This window comes from Lutra lutra, chromosome 1 (genome assembly GCF_902655055.1).
Source record: "Lutra lutra chromosome 1, mLutLut1.2, whole genome shotgun sequence".
Classification (NCBI taxonomy): domain Eukaryota; kingdom Metazoa; phylum Chordata; class Mammalia; order Carnivora; family Mustelidae; genus Lutra; species Lutra lutra.
Window position 1 is genome coordinate 152,256,926 of NC_062278.1, and position 14,375 is coordinate 152,271,300.

The 14,375-nt window shown below is 40.8% G+C and overlaps 1 protein-coding gene across 2 annotated transcripts in view; it reads left to right on the forward strand.

Annotated features, from left to right (window-relative positions):
- ULK4 (unc-51 like kinase 4) overlaps window positions 1–14,375 on the forward strand; it is a 677,717-nt gene that overhangs the window by 439,116 nt on the left and 224,226 nt on the right. The gene's annotated exons all lie outside the window — the stretch shown is intronic.

The following is a 14,375-nucleotide window of genomic DNA, read 5'->3' on the forward strand; positions in this document are numbered from 1 at the left end:
ATGTAGTTCTGCTTCATTTTTTTAATGATTGCAAATCTCATTGATCCCCTCCCTAAGTAGACTTTTTGAGAAGCATATTAACTATCAGAGTCATTACATATTATTGTCATTGCCTTGGCTAAATTAGCCAACAGAATTTTGAATGAAAATTGGGAGTGTGCATCCTTTTCCAGTTCCTGACCTTAACGGGTATGCCTCCACTATTGAGAGGCTCTACATAAATGGCCAATGGTCAGTTCATATTTGAAAATAGAACTGACTCCCAACCTCTGCAGCACCTAGCCCAGGAAGCCAAACTACAGCCTCTGTAGCAACCGCTCTGGGATGCCACACCACCACCTCTGTAGGAATTGGCACAAACAGGTCAGGACTTGGTCAGTAACTGTCAGCTTCCTTAAGTTTCACCCCTGCTCCTGACTCAGGACCAACCACAGAAAACCAAACCTACTCCCTAAACCAATAACAGGACATGCCTTCCTCTAGTTAACTTGCTTCCAGCTTCCCCATACCAACCACCTCTGATCAGTGCATACCTCAAGGCTTCCTGTCTTCTTACTATAAAACTTTCCCACTCCTCTGCCTGCCTTTGAGTCTCTGCCAACTGCAAGGGGCAGTGGCTCACCCCCCTTGCTATAGGAAGCTCTGAATCGCCTCTGCTAGTTCTCCTTTGGGTGATCTTTATTTCTATACACTGTTCAGTAAAATTTCCAGTAGTGGGTTTTCTAATGAGTAATCAGCTGTGTATTTCTAGAATGAGCTCTTCTGTGGTCACATAATGTTAGTTACTCAACACATGTTTCTTGAGAACATGTTATGAACCAGGGTCTGTGTTAGGCTTAGATAAGATAGGAATAACCCAAACAGATGTGTATTCTGCTCTTGTAGGGTTTATGGTCTAGTAGGCAACACAGGCATTCATCAGGTAAGTACACTTGATTGTGGGGTTTTGGAGAAAAGTACTCCAGGAAACTGAGAAGGAATGGGCAGGGAGGAAACTCAGAAGAGTGGGGTGTCGTCTAAGCCAAGAGAAGGTGGCCACATTTCCAAAAGATCAGATGCGACAAGAGCAATCAAGAAGTCAAGTGCAAGGACGTAAAGAATGAGTATTATGCTCTTCTGTTTTTGTTTTTTTTTTCATGCTCTTCAGCTTTTTTACCACGTTTCTTCATTTATTTTCCTCCGTGGTTATTTCTGAAGGCTTCATTTTTTACATTCATATTTAAGTGAGCATTTACAAGTTCCTTTATAGCTTGAATTGATTTCCAATGTGACTTCAAATTTTTTTCAGAAATTTGATATGTAGAAAGTGCATATCAAATTCTTCCTAAGTAATATTTATTTTCTCCACCAGAAAACTGAAAATGAAATGCATTCCCTGCTGATTGTTGTCACTTACTTGGCAGCGCTGGTTTGACTATCGGATACTGTTCCGTGCCTCCTGCAGCAGCGGCTCGATGGGCTCGCTCTGTGAGTGGCACCTGTTAATTAACTAATGCAGAAAGATGTCACTGAAGTAGAAGCCTGTCATGGGATACCAGGCCTGCTGTGTACAAATGTGAAAATAACTTCTGCAAAATAAGATTTTAACGAAGCGGATTTATTTTCACAGCACCATGTGGCAATTTCCTGTCCCTTCTTTCTGTTTGCTTATTTTTCAGCCCTTTATATTTCTCTAGAGAGAGATTCAACTTGATATGTGTTGCCCGCCCCCTCACCTTTCTTAGCCTTATCTGTTTCTAATTACATCTTTTTAAAACCTGTTGTTTTTTTGTATTTTTTTAAGGATTATTTATTTATTGAGAGAGTGCATACATCTTGTGTGGGGTGCAGAGGGAAAAGGAGAGAGAGAGTCTCTTTTTTATTAATTATTTTTATTAATATATAATGCATTATTTGCCCCAGGGGTACAGGTCTGCGCATCCTCAGGCATACACATTTCACAACACTCACCATAGCACATACCTTCCCCAATGTCCATCACCCACCCACCCTATTCCTACCCTGCCCTCCCCCTGGCAACCCTCAGTTTGTTTCTTGAGATTAAGAGTCTCTTATGGTTATCTCCCTCCTGATCCCATCTTGTTTCATTTTTTCCTTCCCTACCCACCAAACCCCCGACCCTGCCTCTCAAATTCCTCATATCAGAGAGATCATATGATAATTGTCTTGAGAGAGAGTCTTAAGCATACTCCCTGCTGAGCTTGGAGGAGATGATGTGGGCCTTGATTTCTAGACCTTAGATCACAACCTGAGCAGAAACCAAGAGTCGGAGGTTCAACAGATTGGGCCTCCTGGGCACCCCTGTATTTTGTTTTATAGTCACATGATAAGCTTCACAGATAGTCCTTCTTTTCCATTTTCAGTCATTTCAGTTACAGAAAAACAGTCTTGCTGAGTGAGTAATAGCATAGACTAGAGCCAGATGGCCATGGCAAAGTTACTCAACCTTTTCCAAACTTCAGTTTCATCATCTGTAAATAGAGTTAAGGGGATTTTTGGTTAGATTATCCGTTAAAGCACTTAGAATAGTACTTTGCACATGGTAAGAGCCCTATAAGTATTTACTATCATTGTTCTTTCTCTTCACAGCTTATTCTAATATCTGATTTTTAGCTTTGGAGTATTGATTTATAAATAATAATACCAGTTTGTTATCCTATCTCTTGGTTGATAGTGTAGGGACATAATTTTCCCTGTGGAGTTTTAATAGGTTTAGGGTAAATGAGTGCTATTTAATATTCATTTGCCACATTCTGACTTATAAAATATTAAAGCTAAGAGAAACCTCCAGTGTCACAGAGTGCTCCTTCTTTATTTTCTAACAAGGAAATTAGGGCTTAGGAAAATGGAATAAGTTGACCACAGTCACTCTGTTAGGTTCTGATAGTGCTGACACCAGGACCTGTCACTCCCAGTCCAAAGAGTTTCCAGTGCTATAATTTGAATTATATAGCCCCCCCCCATTTTTGGATGACCAAAAATGAGCCAGTTAATCAATTTTTCCCACAGAAAAAATGTAGTGAATATAGTGTCTCTGGTCCATCAGCTGACGCAGACTCAGAAGTGCATCTCATCAGCAGGAAGTGGGTGAGGACTTCTGGGTCAAGATGGCAGATCAGCAAAGGGAATTCCATCTGCTTCCTCATTGTATTGTCTTCTTATTGCTGTTGTAACAAAGTCACAATTTTAGTGGCTTAAAACTACACAAAAATCTATTCTCTTACAGTTCTAGAAGTCAAGAGTCTAAAGTCAAGATGTTGGTGGCTTCATTTCTTCAGGAAGCTTCTGTTTCCTTGCCTTGAAAACCCAAGCTGAAAAGCTTCTAGCTGCTGCCTGTGTTACTTGTTCCTCGGCCTTTGTGCCACTGCAACCTCATACTTCTGTCTTTACATCACTTTCATTCTGACCTCCTGCTTCTCTCCTGTAGGAGTCATTGTGATTACATTGGACCTGTTTGGATCATCCACGATAGTCTATCTCAAGGTCCTTAACCAATGGGAAGCCTGGGTGGCTCAGTTGGTTAGGTGTCTGCCTTTGGCTCAGGTCATGATCCTGAGGTCCTGGAATCGAGTCCCCATCGGGCTCCTTGCTCAATGGGGAATCTGCTTCTCCCTCTGCCTGCTGCTTCCCCCTGCTTGTGTGCTCTCTCTTTCTCTCTTTCTGACAAGTAAATAAAATCTTTAAAAAAAAAAAAAAAAAAAAGAGGATCCTTAACTGAATCACATTTGCAAAGTTCCCTTTTCCATGGAAGGTGACACTCACAGTTTCCAGGAATTAGGATATGGATATCTTTGTTGAGGAGGGGGTAGACATTATTCATCCTATCACACTCCCAAAGCACCATTAAAATGAGAATCAAGTCTTCAAAGTTATTAACTCTAGAGAAAACATGAAGTTGCCAAGGAAAGGAAAAATAATCATAGTTTTCCATGTGACTTAATTGGGAATAGTGTTTATACAGTCATTAACAATGTAATCACTGTCAATCTGATTGAAAGTAAGAGATACCTGTAGTAGGGGGATGAGGAGTGGGAGCTGTGTAGGTGTGAGGTAGGACATGGGGAAAGAGCTTCTATCTTCCTTCCCACATAGGGGGAAGTCAACAGATAATGCCGGCAACTCATAAAATGCAAGTGTGTATTATTTAGAGAAATGGGAGGGGGGTGATGATAATTAGGTAAAAGAAGTGAAACTAGTTGCCTCTGGGGAGATGAAGGTTACCTGGACCACAGGAAGACTTTGAAAGGAATAAAAAATTAAAAAATTAATATAGATTGAAAGACAGGGAAGATGAGGAGGGTGGATAATGCATGGAGTCAAGAAAGCATGATGCTTTTGAAGATAACTAACTTGAAGTTTGACACCCGGGAGACTGATACCCTGTCCCATTAAGGAAGATTTAAAAAAATAATTAGAACTCCCAGTCCCTTGACCTGGTTAGGACTCTCAACATACTCATATCAGAAATTCAGATTAGCCGCATTAAAAAAAAAAAAAGAAAATGTCTTACCAGTGAGAGCATTTCTGATGGCACTCAAACTAAGAATCATTCTTGGGGGGAGCACCTGGGTGGCTTAGTGGGTTAAGCCTCTGCCTTCGGCTCAGGTCATGATCTCAGGGTCCTGGGATGGAGCCCTGTATTAAGCTTTCTGCTCAGCAGAGAGCCTGCTTCTCCCCCTCTCTCTGGCAAATAAAGAAATAAAATACAAAAAAAAAAAAAATAATTCTTGGGCCGGAAACGGCTAGAACCATGGCCCTAAATATGATACTCGGAGCCCCTGACCCCTGAGTTCTCTTCCTCCCCCATCATTTTCCTTTCCACCCTCACTACAGCCTAGTGTTCTTGCTCCTTGGTCCTTGAGATGAGGCATTGGCACTGTTGCTCCCTGTTTCACATGTTGAAATGTATTCATTTCTTGCCTCTGCTGCCCCATTTCTGGAACTCCAGGGGGGACAGAAACAGCTGGCTGTGGCTGGGGACAGTCACTTTGTGTCAAGTGAACACTACACAGTAACCAGGTGGTGCCTCAACTTCCCCCTTCCTTTTTGGGATTGCTAGCTGTGTCATGGAATTTCATCTTAAAAAGGGACACTGTACAGTTACTTAATAGAATAAGTTAGCATTTTATCTATGGAATGAGCTAAGATATAGAAATCTCTGATACATCCTTCAGTGAAAAATAGCAAGGTATGGGCTATATTGCACACATCTTTATATGCATGTGTTTGCATGTGTTTCATATGCCCTCTACAGCAAACCCATGCATGGTAAGTTTCGAGGAAATGGGATGTCAGGGATCTTTGTATTTTCTGTGTCATACTTTTTACATACAGATACATTGAATTTTTACATTTTACATTACAAAATTGAATTTTTACAGAGTATAAGAAAAGATGACAAGTGTGGCTTGGATCTTCACTCCCTCTGGCTGATTGCACCAAGCTGGCATTTTACTCCATGATCTGTGTGACCCATAGATATCTGTTTATGGACCCTGAAGGGAAGGGACCATTTCTTGAATTGTTTTCTAGTTCCTTCCTTGTGGAGTACTATAAAATTTACATTACAGATGTTCAGCATATTACAGATGAACCTGGGATTGAATGAATGATTCATGTTCTCTCCCAAATAACTCAGAGATAGATCACAGGGAAGGAGAAAGGGTAGGAGGGAAGATGTGGTAGGTGGAACTTGAGAGAATATGCTCAAACTCAGGGCCCAGCTCATAAAAGACCCTTCATACTTCAGCAAGTGCTTTATTGAAGTCAGAATTCAACTGGACAAAGCTTTCACACTTTTAGGACAGACTCTGAGGTGTGTTGCTGCTAAGAGGGGTCACCCTCCCTCCTGAGAAGGTTTCCTTCCCTCTTCTTCCACCCCACTCTGTTCCAGCACTTTTCCTGGGCTTTGCACATATATAATCAGTCATTCCATTACTCCTCCATTTCCTGGTAGAAATTGGAAACTTGATGCACCTTTGAGTTAATAAAACATACTTTTTTGAATTAGTCATAAACAACATTGTATCTTAAGTTTTGGATATGAAATTAGCACCTACTTCTACTTTTTGTGTTCACCCTTTCAAAAATGGCTCTGGATATATTTGTGTAAATCAATTCTAAACTACTCCAGCTATCTGAGTAATCAAAAGGAGTGTATGTTTCAGTGCATAAATCCATCAAATGTTAAACTTATTTTTTCAGCTATTTTGTAATTGAGCTTATTCTATCCAAAATTTTTACCTCTCAAGTATGCATGGAGGGGGCAGGCATAGAAGTAGGTTTCCATGTTGCTAAAATGCAGGGTATCTGCTTCAAAAAGAAAAGGGCATTTCAGTCTTCTGGGGCAGGTGACCAGAATAAATCATATACTTGGAATAATTCAATACAGTGTTCTCCTCTGTCCTTTGAGTTAAGTGCTAGGCTGATACTGTACTAATCGTGGGGGTCCATGGACCACTGTGGCTTCAGGGGAGCTGGGGCAAGGTTGTTTTTAAGATACTCTCATATAGAGAGTCCCTTCAAGTTGTTGGGGGGGGGTGGTTATTAATTAAAACATTAGCCTCTGTCATATTTGAGAAGTCCCCAGCCTTTTTCCATGAAGTACTTCCAGTTTTCAGGTTTGATGGGTTCCTTGATTTCAGCAGAATACAGCGTTGGGAATTGGTCGGTCCTACACACCAAATGAAGCTTATTCAGTGTCCATCTCCTAACTGGTGTGAGCCAGATTCCCATGGGCCCTGGTGTTTGGGCAGGGTGTGAGAGGGAGAGCTTAAGATGTAGTGTGGAAAACAAAGCTCCAAGGCAGAGGACATGCAGAATTGGGGCCACAATTGCATGGGGAGAAGGAAGGCTAGAGAGCCCGGTGTAGACACCCAGGGTCTCCTAAGAAGTGGCTAAAATAACAGGCAAAACCTGCCCTAAGATGGTTCCTAAATTTTTAGACTGAGAGATGAGACATATTTTCATTTGGGGTCTTGGCTGCGTGGGCTGTGTGGCTGCGTGGCTGCGTGGCTGCATAGCTGCGTGGCTGCTCGGCTGCTCATTAACGTTCAGCCAGAACAAGTTTTGTGTGCTTGGATGCTCTGGCTCAGGACCTCGGATTTACAGATGCCTGCATTTACCCCGCCAATGTTTCTGGGATGGGCATGGCCACTTTCACCCTCCATGGTTTTCTGTTTAAAAGCAGACTTTTACCTCTGCGGATTTGTTGTGATCCTGCATTTGGTAGTATAGCACCAATCATTTTGGAAAAGAACGATTTTCCCACATCACATCTCACAGATGCCTTTATATTGCTTTTCTAGATTGTCTGTTCAGGGTGACTTTCATGAACCATAGGAGAAATGGTCACGTGTTTGTATGATGCAGATATAAACTTATTCACAAGGAAGCCTCAATTTGGGGAGGTTACATTTGGATTTAGAATGTTATATTCAAGTCATTAATGATAGAAATATAAATTGCTTTCAAATCTTGGCATTTCAAAGTGTACTCTCATATTATCTCTCTACTCCAACAGATTTTGAAAAATTAATAATATAATCAGGACACAGTGACCAGAGCTGGAAATAGCTCATGTACATTAATATTCCCAGAACGTTAAACACTTGAAAATAACTCATGGGGGTGACTGCTTTAGAGATTTGCTTATAATTAATACAAAATAATTCTTGAATATTTTTTTTTTTGATGAGTTGGTTGTAATTAATGCAAAGTAGTTCTTGGTTTCTGTAGCTTAATGAATTTTGATTTCTCTTTTAGGTGTTAAGATAGAGTATTAAGAAGTTCTTACAGGGCACCTGGGTGGCTCAGTGGGTTAAAGCCTCTGCCTTCGGCTCAGGTCATGATCCCAGGTCGTGGGATCGAGCCCCGCATCGGGCTCTCTGCTCAACAGGGAGTCTGCTTCCTCCTCTCTCTCTCTGCCTGCCTCTCTGCCTACTTGTGATCTCTGTCTGTCAAATAAATAAAATCTTAAAAAAATAAAAAAGAAGTTCTTACAGTGACATTTGACCAGAGGACTGGGAAAAGCTGGAGCCCATTTCAGATACCTTTGTATAGCATCTGTGAGGGAGCTGATGGGCAAACAAGGCACAGAAACCTTTTTTATTATGCTGGTCTACATAGAAGACTGCTTTTAGCCTTACTTCCTATATTAGATCCACCTGCGAGACTGGAAACAAAGTTGGTTGTGACTTTCCTGTGTATTTGCCTCAGTGCTGAAACATCAGTCTTACCACTCAGGCAGGAAAGCCTCCCTTTTCCCTTTATACAGATGCATACTGGGTTGGACTAATGGAGAGAGATGGGAAACACAGGTGCATTTGCCCAGGGATCTGGAGCAGAGCTGAACCTAAGTCACAGGTAGCTACTAAATCTCAGACGGGGTCTGATAGAGGGGAGAGAGGGAAAACCCCCCCAAAACCATGAAAGGAATGGCCAGGCCTTCCCCAGGGGTGCAGGCCTCTGGCTGTGCTGTATACCACCAGCCTTTTTAGTGGAAGAGGAGAGTGGAAAGAGCCGCATACCCATGCCCACTGACAGTTGAATCCCTTGGAGAATTTTCAATCTGGAGATCACAGCCCTGATAATGTCCCTGAACTTGATTCTCTCCCTTTTTGGAGGTAAGAATATCTTTCTCTTGATTAGTACCTATATGTGGAAAAGAATAAAAGAACAGAACTAGGGGAATGTTAGCATGCTTTCCTTCCCTCTGCCTCCTTCTTAGATTTATTCCTCCATTTTGGTAAAATGCATCCTGTTTTAACTTATTCACAGAGCTTTGCCAATATTAGCAATCTAATCCTTGAGTCCCATGGGGTAAGATGAAGGGACAAACAGTGGTCCCTTGCTTTGCTCCAAAGTGGATATGGTCAGCCTTATGCAAATGCAGGTTCAAGCCTTTCCTTCCAAGAAACAGTATTTCCTAACTCCCTCTATGGGGAAATTCTGGACACAGTGTGGAAGCAAACATATCAAAACCTACAGAGTTTTTGGAGAAAGTATACCAAGAAAGATCTAGTAACTTGAAGTTTGACTTCAAGCCACAGGATTACCAACGACTGACAGGAATTGCCTAGAAATGACCCAGTCAGGGAACTTTCTTCAGGTTTATGAACCATGGCAACAAAGCACCCTTCCTTGACCCTTTTCTTTTTAGATTTGAATCATTCCTTTTTATCTATGACATGATTATGTTTTTTATGATTATTTTTCTAGAAGCATCTTTTCCTTCCTTTCCTCTATAAAGCCTCCCCCTGTCTGGGATTTGCTTAGTGCTGGTTGTCTTGTTTGTCTGTCTTGACTGTCCTTTGGGAACCCTTCTGTTCTCTCTGGTCATCTCCAATTTCTGTTTTTCTGGTCTTGATTGCCACCCAGTTTCTAGATTTTTATCTCCAACTGCCTTTGGTCATTGGCTTTTGGATGTTATCTCAAACTCATGTCTTTTTTTTTTTTTTTAAAGATTTTATTTATTTATTTGACAGAGAGAGATCACAAGCAGACAGAGAGGCAGGCAGAGAGAGAGAGAGAGAGAGAGGGAAGCAGGCTCCCCACCGAGCAGAGAGCCCGATGCGGTACTCGATCCCAGGACCCTGAGATCATGACCCGAGCCGAAGGCAGCGGCCCAACCCACTGAGCCACCCAGGCACCCCTCAAACTCATGTCTTAAAAAGCTATCTTACAGTGCTGAGAAAACCTACTCCCCAGTTCTTCCAAAGCCGATATAGTTCTCCTATTCCTTATTGACCCATTTAGTCCCCATGCCACTATTGCCACCAAGTTAAAAATCACACTTCTTTAGTGATGTGTCTGCCTTCCTCCTTGCTTCCCACCACCACTTGGTTATGGCATGACCTCAGTGGCCTACTCATTGGTCTTCTGGTCTCAGTTCCCCACTGGGTGGTCCAAGAATCTCCACAATATTGACAAAAGTACATGGACTTTGGAGGTAACACATGTGTTCAAATCACTTCTTGATTTGCACTTAATTCTGTGACCTTGAACTTGTTACTTGAGTACTTGTTATTTGAGTCTTTGTTTTTGCTTATATAAAATGGAAATATCAGCATCTGCCTCGCAGAGCTGTTAGGTATTAAATGTAAATTCAGGTGAGGTATTAAATGTAAAAAAACAAGTAAAAGCCCATTGCCAGACAGAGCAGTGCACAGTAAATGCTGCTATCATCCCAGCACAGGCTGCACTGTCAAAGTATGGAAGAGTTCCATCACCCTAGAAAGTTCTATCCTGTCTCTTCCCTAGAGGCAACTATATTCTGATCGCAATTGACATAGATATTTTTTTTTTCCAGAATCTTACAGATGTAGTCATACCACTGTGTTTATACACCTGTTTCTGGTGTCTATCTCTCAGCATCCTTTTTGAGATTCATCCATATCATTGTGTGATTTGGTGGCTCATTTCTTTTCATTGTTGACTAGAGTCTCATTGTATATGTCTTATTGTGTCTGCCCATTCTCCTCATGATAGACACTTGGGCTATCTCTAGCTTGGGGCTATTTTGAATAAAGGTCTAATGAGTCTTTCTGTAGATAAAGGTTTTCACTTGGGTAAATATGTAAGAGTGGAATTGCTAGGTAATATACTAACTGTATATTTAAATTTATAAAAACTGCAACTATTTCCCATCAGCAGTGTATATGAGTACTGGCCACTCTACATCCTTACCAACATTTGGTGTTGTCAGTTTTTTTCATTATAATTATTTCTGTTTGTGTGTAGTGGTATCTCATTGTGATTTTAATTTGCATTTTGTTAGTGACTAATGATGTTGAACATTTTTCATGTGCTTATTGACATAGATCTTTGGTGAATGGACTGTTTAAGTTTTCTACCCATCTTTAAAATTGATTGTCTTTTTATTATTGAGTTGTAGGAACTGTTTGTGTATTTTGCATGTAAGTTCTTTATTAGATATCTATGTCGTAAATATTTAATTTTGTGATGATGTTTAATTTACTGATTTTTAAGTGATCCATACTTTTTGAGACCTTAGAAATCTTGCCTGCCTTGGGTTACAAAGTTCTTCTCTTATATCTTATTCTAGAACTCTTACAGTTTTAGTTTTTATGTGCAGATCTGTGATTCATGTGAAGCTAATTTTGCATAGCATACAATGTCACCATCAAGGATCCTTTTCTCCATATGGATACTCCGTTTTTCTACCCTCTTTTGTTGAAAAGAATTTTTTTTGGTAAAGCGTTCATTTTTTTGCAGTTTATGTGACCATGTATCTGTGGGTCCATTTCTGGACTCTGAAACTGGAAGTATTGGCATGAAGTCCTTTTTCTCTGTTGATGTGTACCTGTTATCTCTATTCACTGAATCAGTGACCCAGTAGTAATGAGCATCCTTCATTCTCAAATCATGGTTTCCAAACACAGTTTCTTGTTAAAAGACCCCAGGGCTTCTTGAAGAAGTAGCTAATGCCTAGTCCAAAACAGGAATTTTTTTTATTTCTTAAACCATAAAGCTTTTAAATTCATTTTATTTAATATGTTTGAGGCAGGAATTCTTAAGATGAACTTGGAACATATTATAACAGTGGCTAGGACACTTTCAAGGGGCTTTCAGTAGCCAAAGATGTAAACAAGTTAGACATTAAAAAAAAAAAAAAAAAGATTGAATCCACTGAAATCCATAAAATGTATCTTTTAAATATCCAGTGTATTCACAATGATGCCACAAAATGAGCTCATTAGTAACTTTTGGTAGTTTCTAGCTTCTCCACCCTGTCCCCCATTAGTCACGTTTGGTAATTGCTAATACTCCAAAATCACTGTTCTGAAAACTGGTAAGTGACAACAAAGAAGCATTTATTAAACACATATCCTGCCTTTCCTTTACAAACCATATTTTTTGATAACTAGATAGTTGATAAAAGAATTTCCTTCCTTCCTTCCTTCCTTCCTTCCTTCCTTCCTTCCTACCTCTCTTTCTGTTTCTTCCTTCTTACTTCTTTCTCCCTTCCTACTTCTTTCTTCCTTTCCTTCTTTCTCTCTCTCTTTCTTCCTCCCTCCCTCCCTCCCTCCCCTTTCCTTCCTTCCTACCTTCCTTCCTTCCTTTCTCTCTTTCGTTCTTTCTAGGAGAGACAGTGAGTGAGAGTGAAAGAGAGAGCACGAGCTGGGGGCAAGGCAGAGGGAGAAGGAAAAACAGGCTCTGCACTAAGCAGGGAGCACTATATGGGGCTTATCCTAGGACCCTGGGATCATGACCAGGGCCAAAGGCAGATGCTTAACTGACTGAGCCACTGAGGTGCCCCCAAGAAGATTCTTTTTTTTTTTTTAAGATTTTATTTATTTATTTGACAGAGAGAGAGATCACAAGTAAGCAGAGCAGCAGGCAGAGAGAGAGAGGGAAGCAGGCTCCCTGCTGAGCAGAGAGCCCCATGCAGGGCTCGATCCCAGGATCCTGAGGTCATGAGCTGAGCTGAAGGCAGAGGCTTAACCACTGAGCCACCCAGGCCCCCAAGAAGATTCTTTATAGAAGAAAACCAGCTGAAAAAATGCAGAAGGAGTGATAGAATATGAAACTTACTGTATTGCTCTTATCTAATGAAATGTGGGAATAGATTGTGGTCCTTAGTAGGTAACATTTGATGTTGAACTTTATAATGAATGGGTTAGACTAACAATCCCTGACCCCGATCAATTTTAATATTGTTAAGTGTAGAACAGCTAGACAGTGTATCCTCCCAGATATGATGCAACAGGACATATAGAGACCCAGCCCCCAAGTATTATTGCCCAAAAAATTGAATCTGAATTAAATGGAGTCTCTAGTCACTACAATTAACATTTTACAGAAAATACGGGGATACAGGAACACCACCACAAGAAAATCTACAGGAAAACAGCATTCTAACTTCTCCAAAAATAAATGGCATGAAAATTGCAGGCAGGGGAAAGACTGTTAGACATTAAAGGAGATGTAAGGTCTGCAACCAAATGGAATGTGTGGACCTGGTTTGTATCCTGATTTCAACAAACTAATCCTTAAAAAGACAGTTTTGAGATATTTGAGTTTTGAACATAGACTGCATATTGCCTATATTAAATAAGTCTCATTTTATTAAGTGGTAATAATTTTTTTTAAGAAATAACCTTTTTCTGTTAGACTATACTGAAGTATTTACAGGAGAAATAAGATGTCTGTTTGCTTTAAAATCCTAAAAAAAAAAAATGGGGGTAAATTAAGCAAAGATGGGCAAAAGTGTTGAGGATTATTGAAGAAAGTGATGGGGGCTCTTTTTACAGAGTCTTGTGACTTTCTTTATTTCATAATAAAAAGTTTAAATGAGAAAAACGTGTATTTTGACCCTGAAGTGTAAGTCCTAGCCATGAAGAGCACTGAATATGTGGCTGAGAATAGACCACTTGACATCCTTCTAATGAGCTTGCTGGCGTTATCACCGGTGTGGAGAAATATTTTGTGTCATGCTTCATTTCCAGTCTCCTATGAATACCTTCCCTGACAGCTGGTGAATTCGTGTGTCAAGCCAGAGCTCGGCATTTGTCGCCCGCTTTTCCACACAGCAGGCTGGAAAGACTTTCTGTCCCAGCGGGGATCCGGTTATGTTCATTGTTCGCACTCTTTCCTTGAAGACAGAATGAGGATCAGGAATATCGCTCGCTGTTGCTCACCAGCTGTTTAGTCTGAGTCAAGCCTCACGTAGAGGGACATCCGGGGTCTGCCTCCCCCTCTGAAGAGCCACGTCCTCCTCTGCTGTTGCCATAGTTCTCACCCTTCTGCAACTATGACCCTCTGCGTGATGTGTTACAAAGTAATCCTAACCCCCTAGAGGAAAACTTCTTGCAGCATGGATTTACCAAACACTTTGTTTTAAAGGCCTTCTGCCCTGTCTGCAGCTCATGAATGCCCAAGTGCTGATTCATGGCATGGGAATGAGTGATGCTGCCTGACTCAGAGGAGAATGCCTTCTGGTGTCGTGTACATGTCATAATAATTGCTTTTCTGGGCTCTGTGTCATTGATGATATGTGCCATCAAACCTCATCATCAGTTTTGCCAGTAGTTAATTCTACCTTCTCTTCAAGGATATTTATCTTCAGCCCTGTGACTTGTACCACTCTTTGCCACAAGGAGTACAACTTTGAGACCTGTATAATTTTGGTTTCTCTCTGCCTTTAGTGACAAAATTAATTACTTTTGAAGTCTAAGAATTACTCTGCACCAGTCTAGGAGAACTCAGTTGCTTTACTGAAAATGACAATGGCATTGTTTGGAAGAGATACCAAAGCTTGGATGGCTGTGCTTGGCAGAGTTTCCATCCAACTGATCATCTGAAAACTAAAGACAAGTGGATTGTTAAGACCAATAAAGTCCAGCTTACTGTAC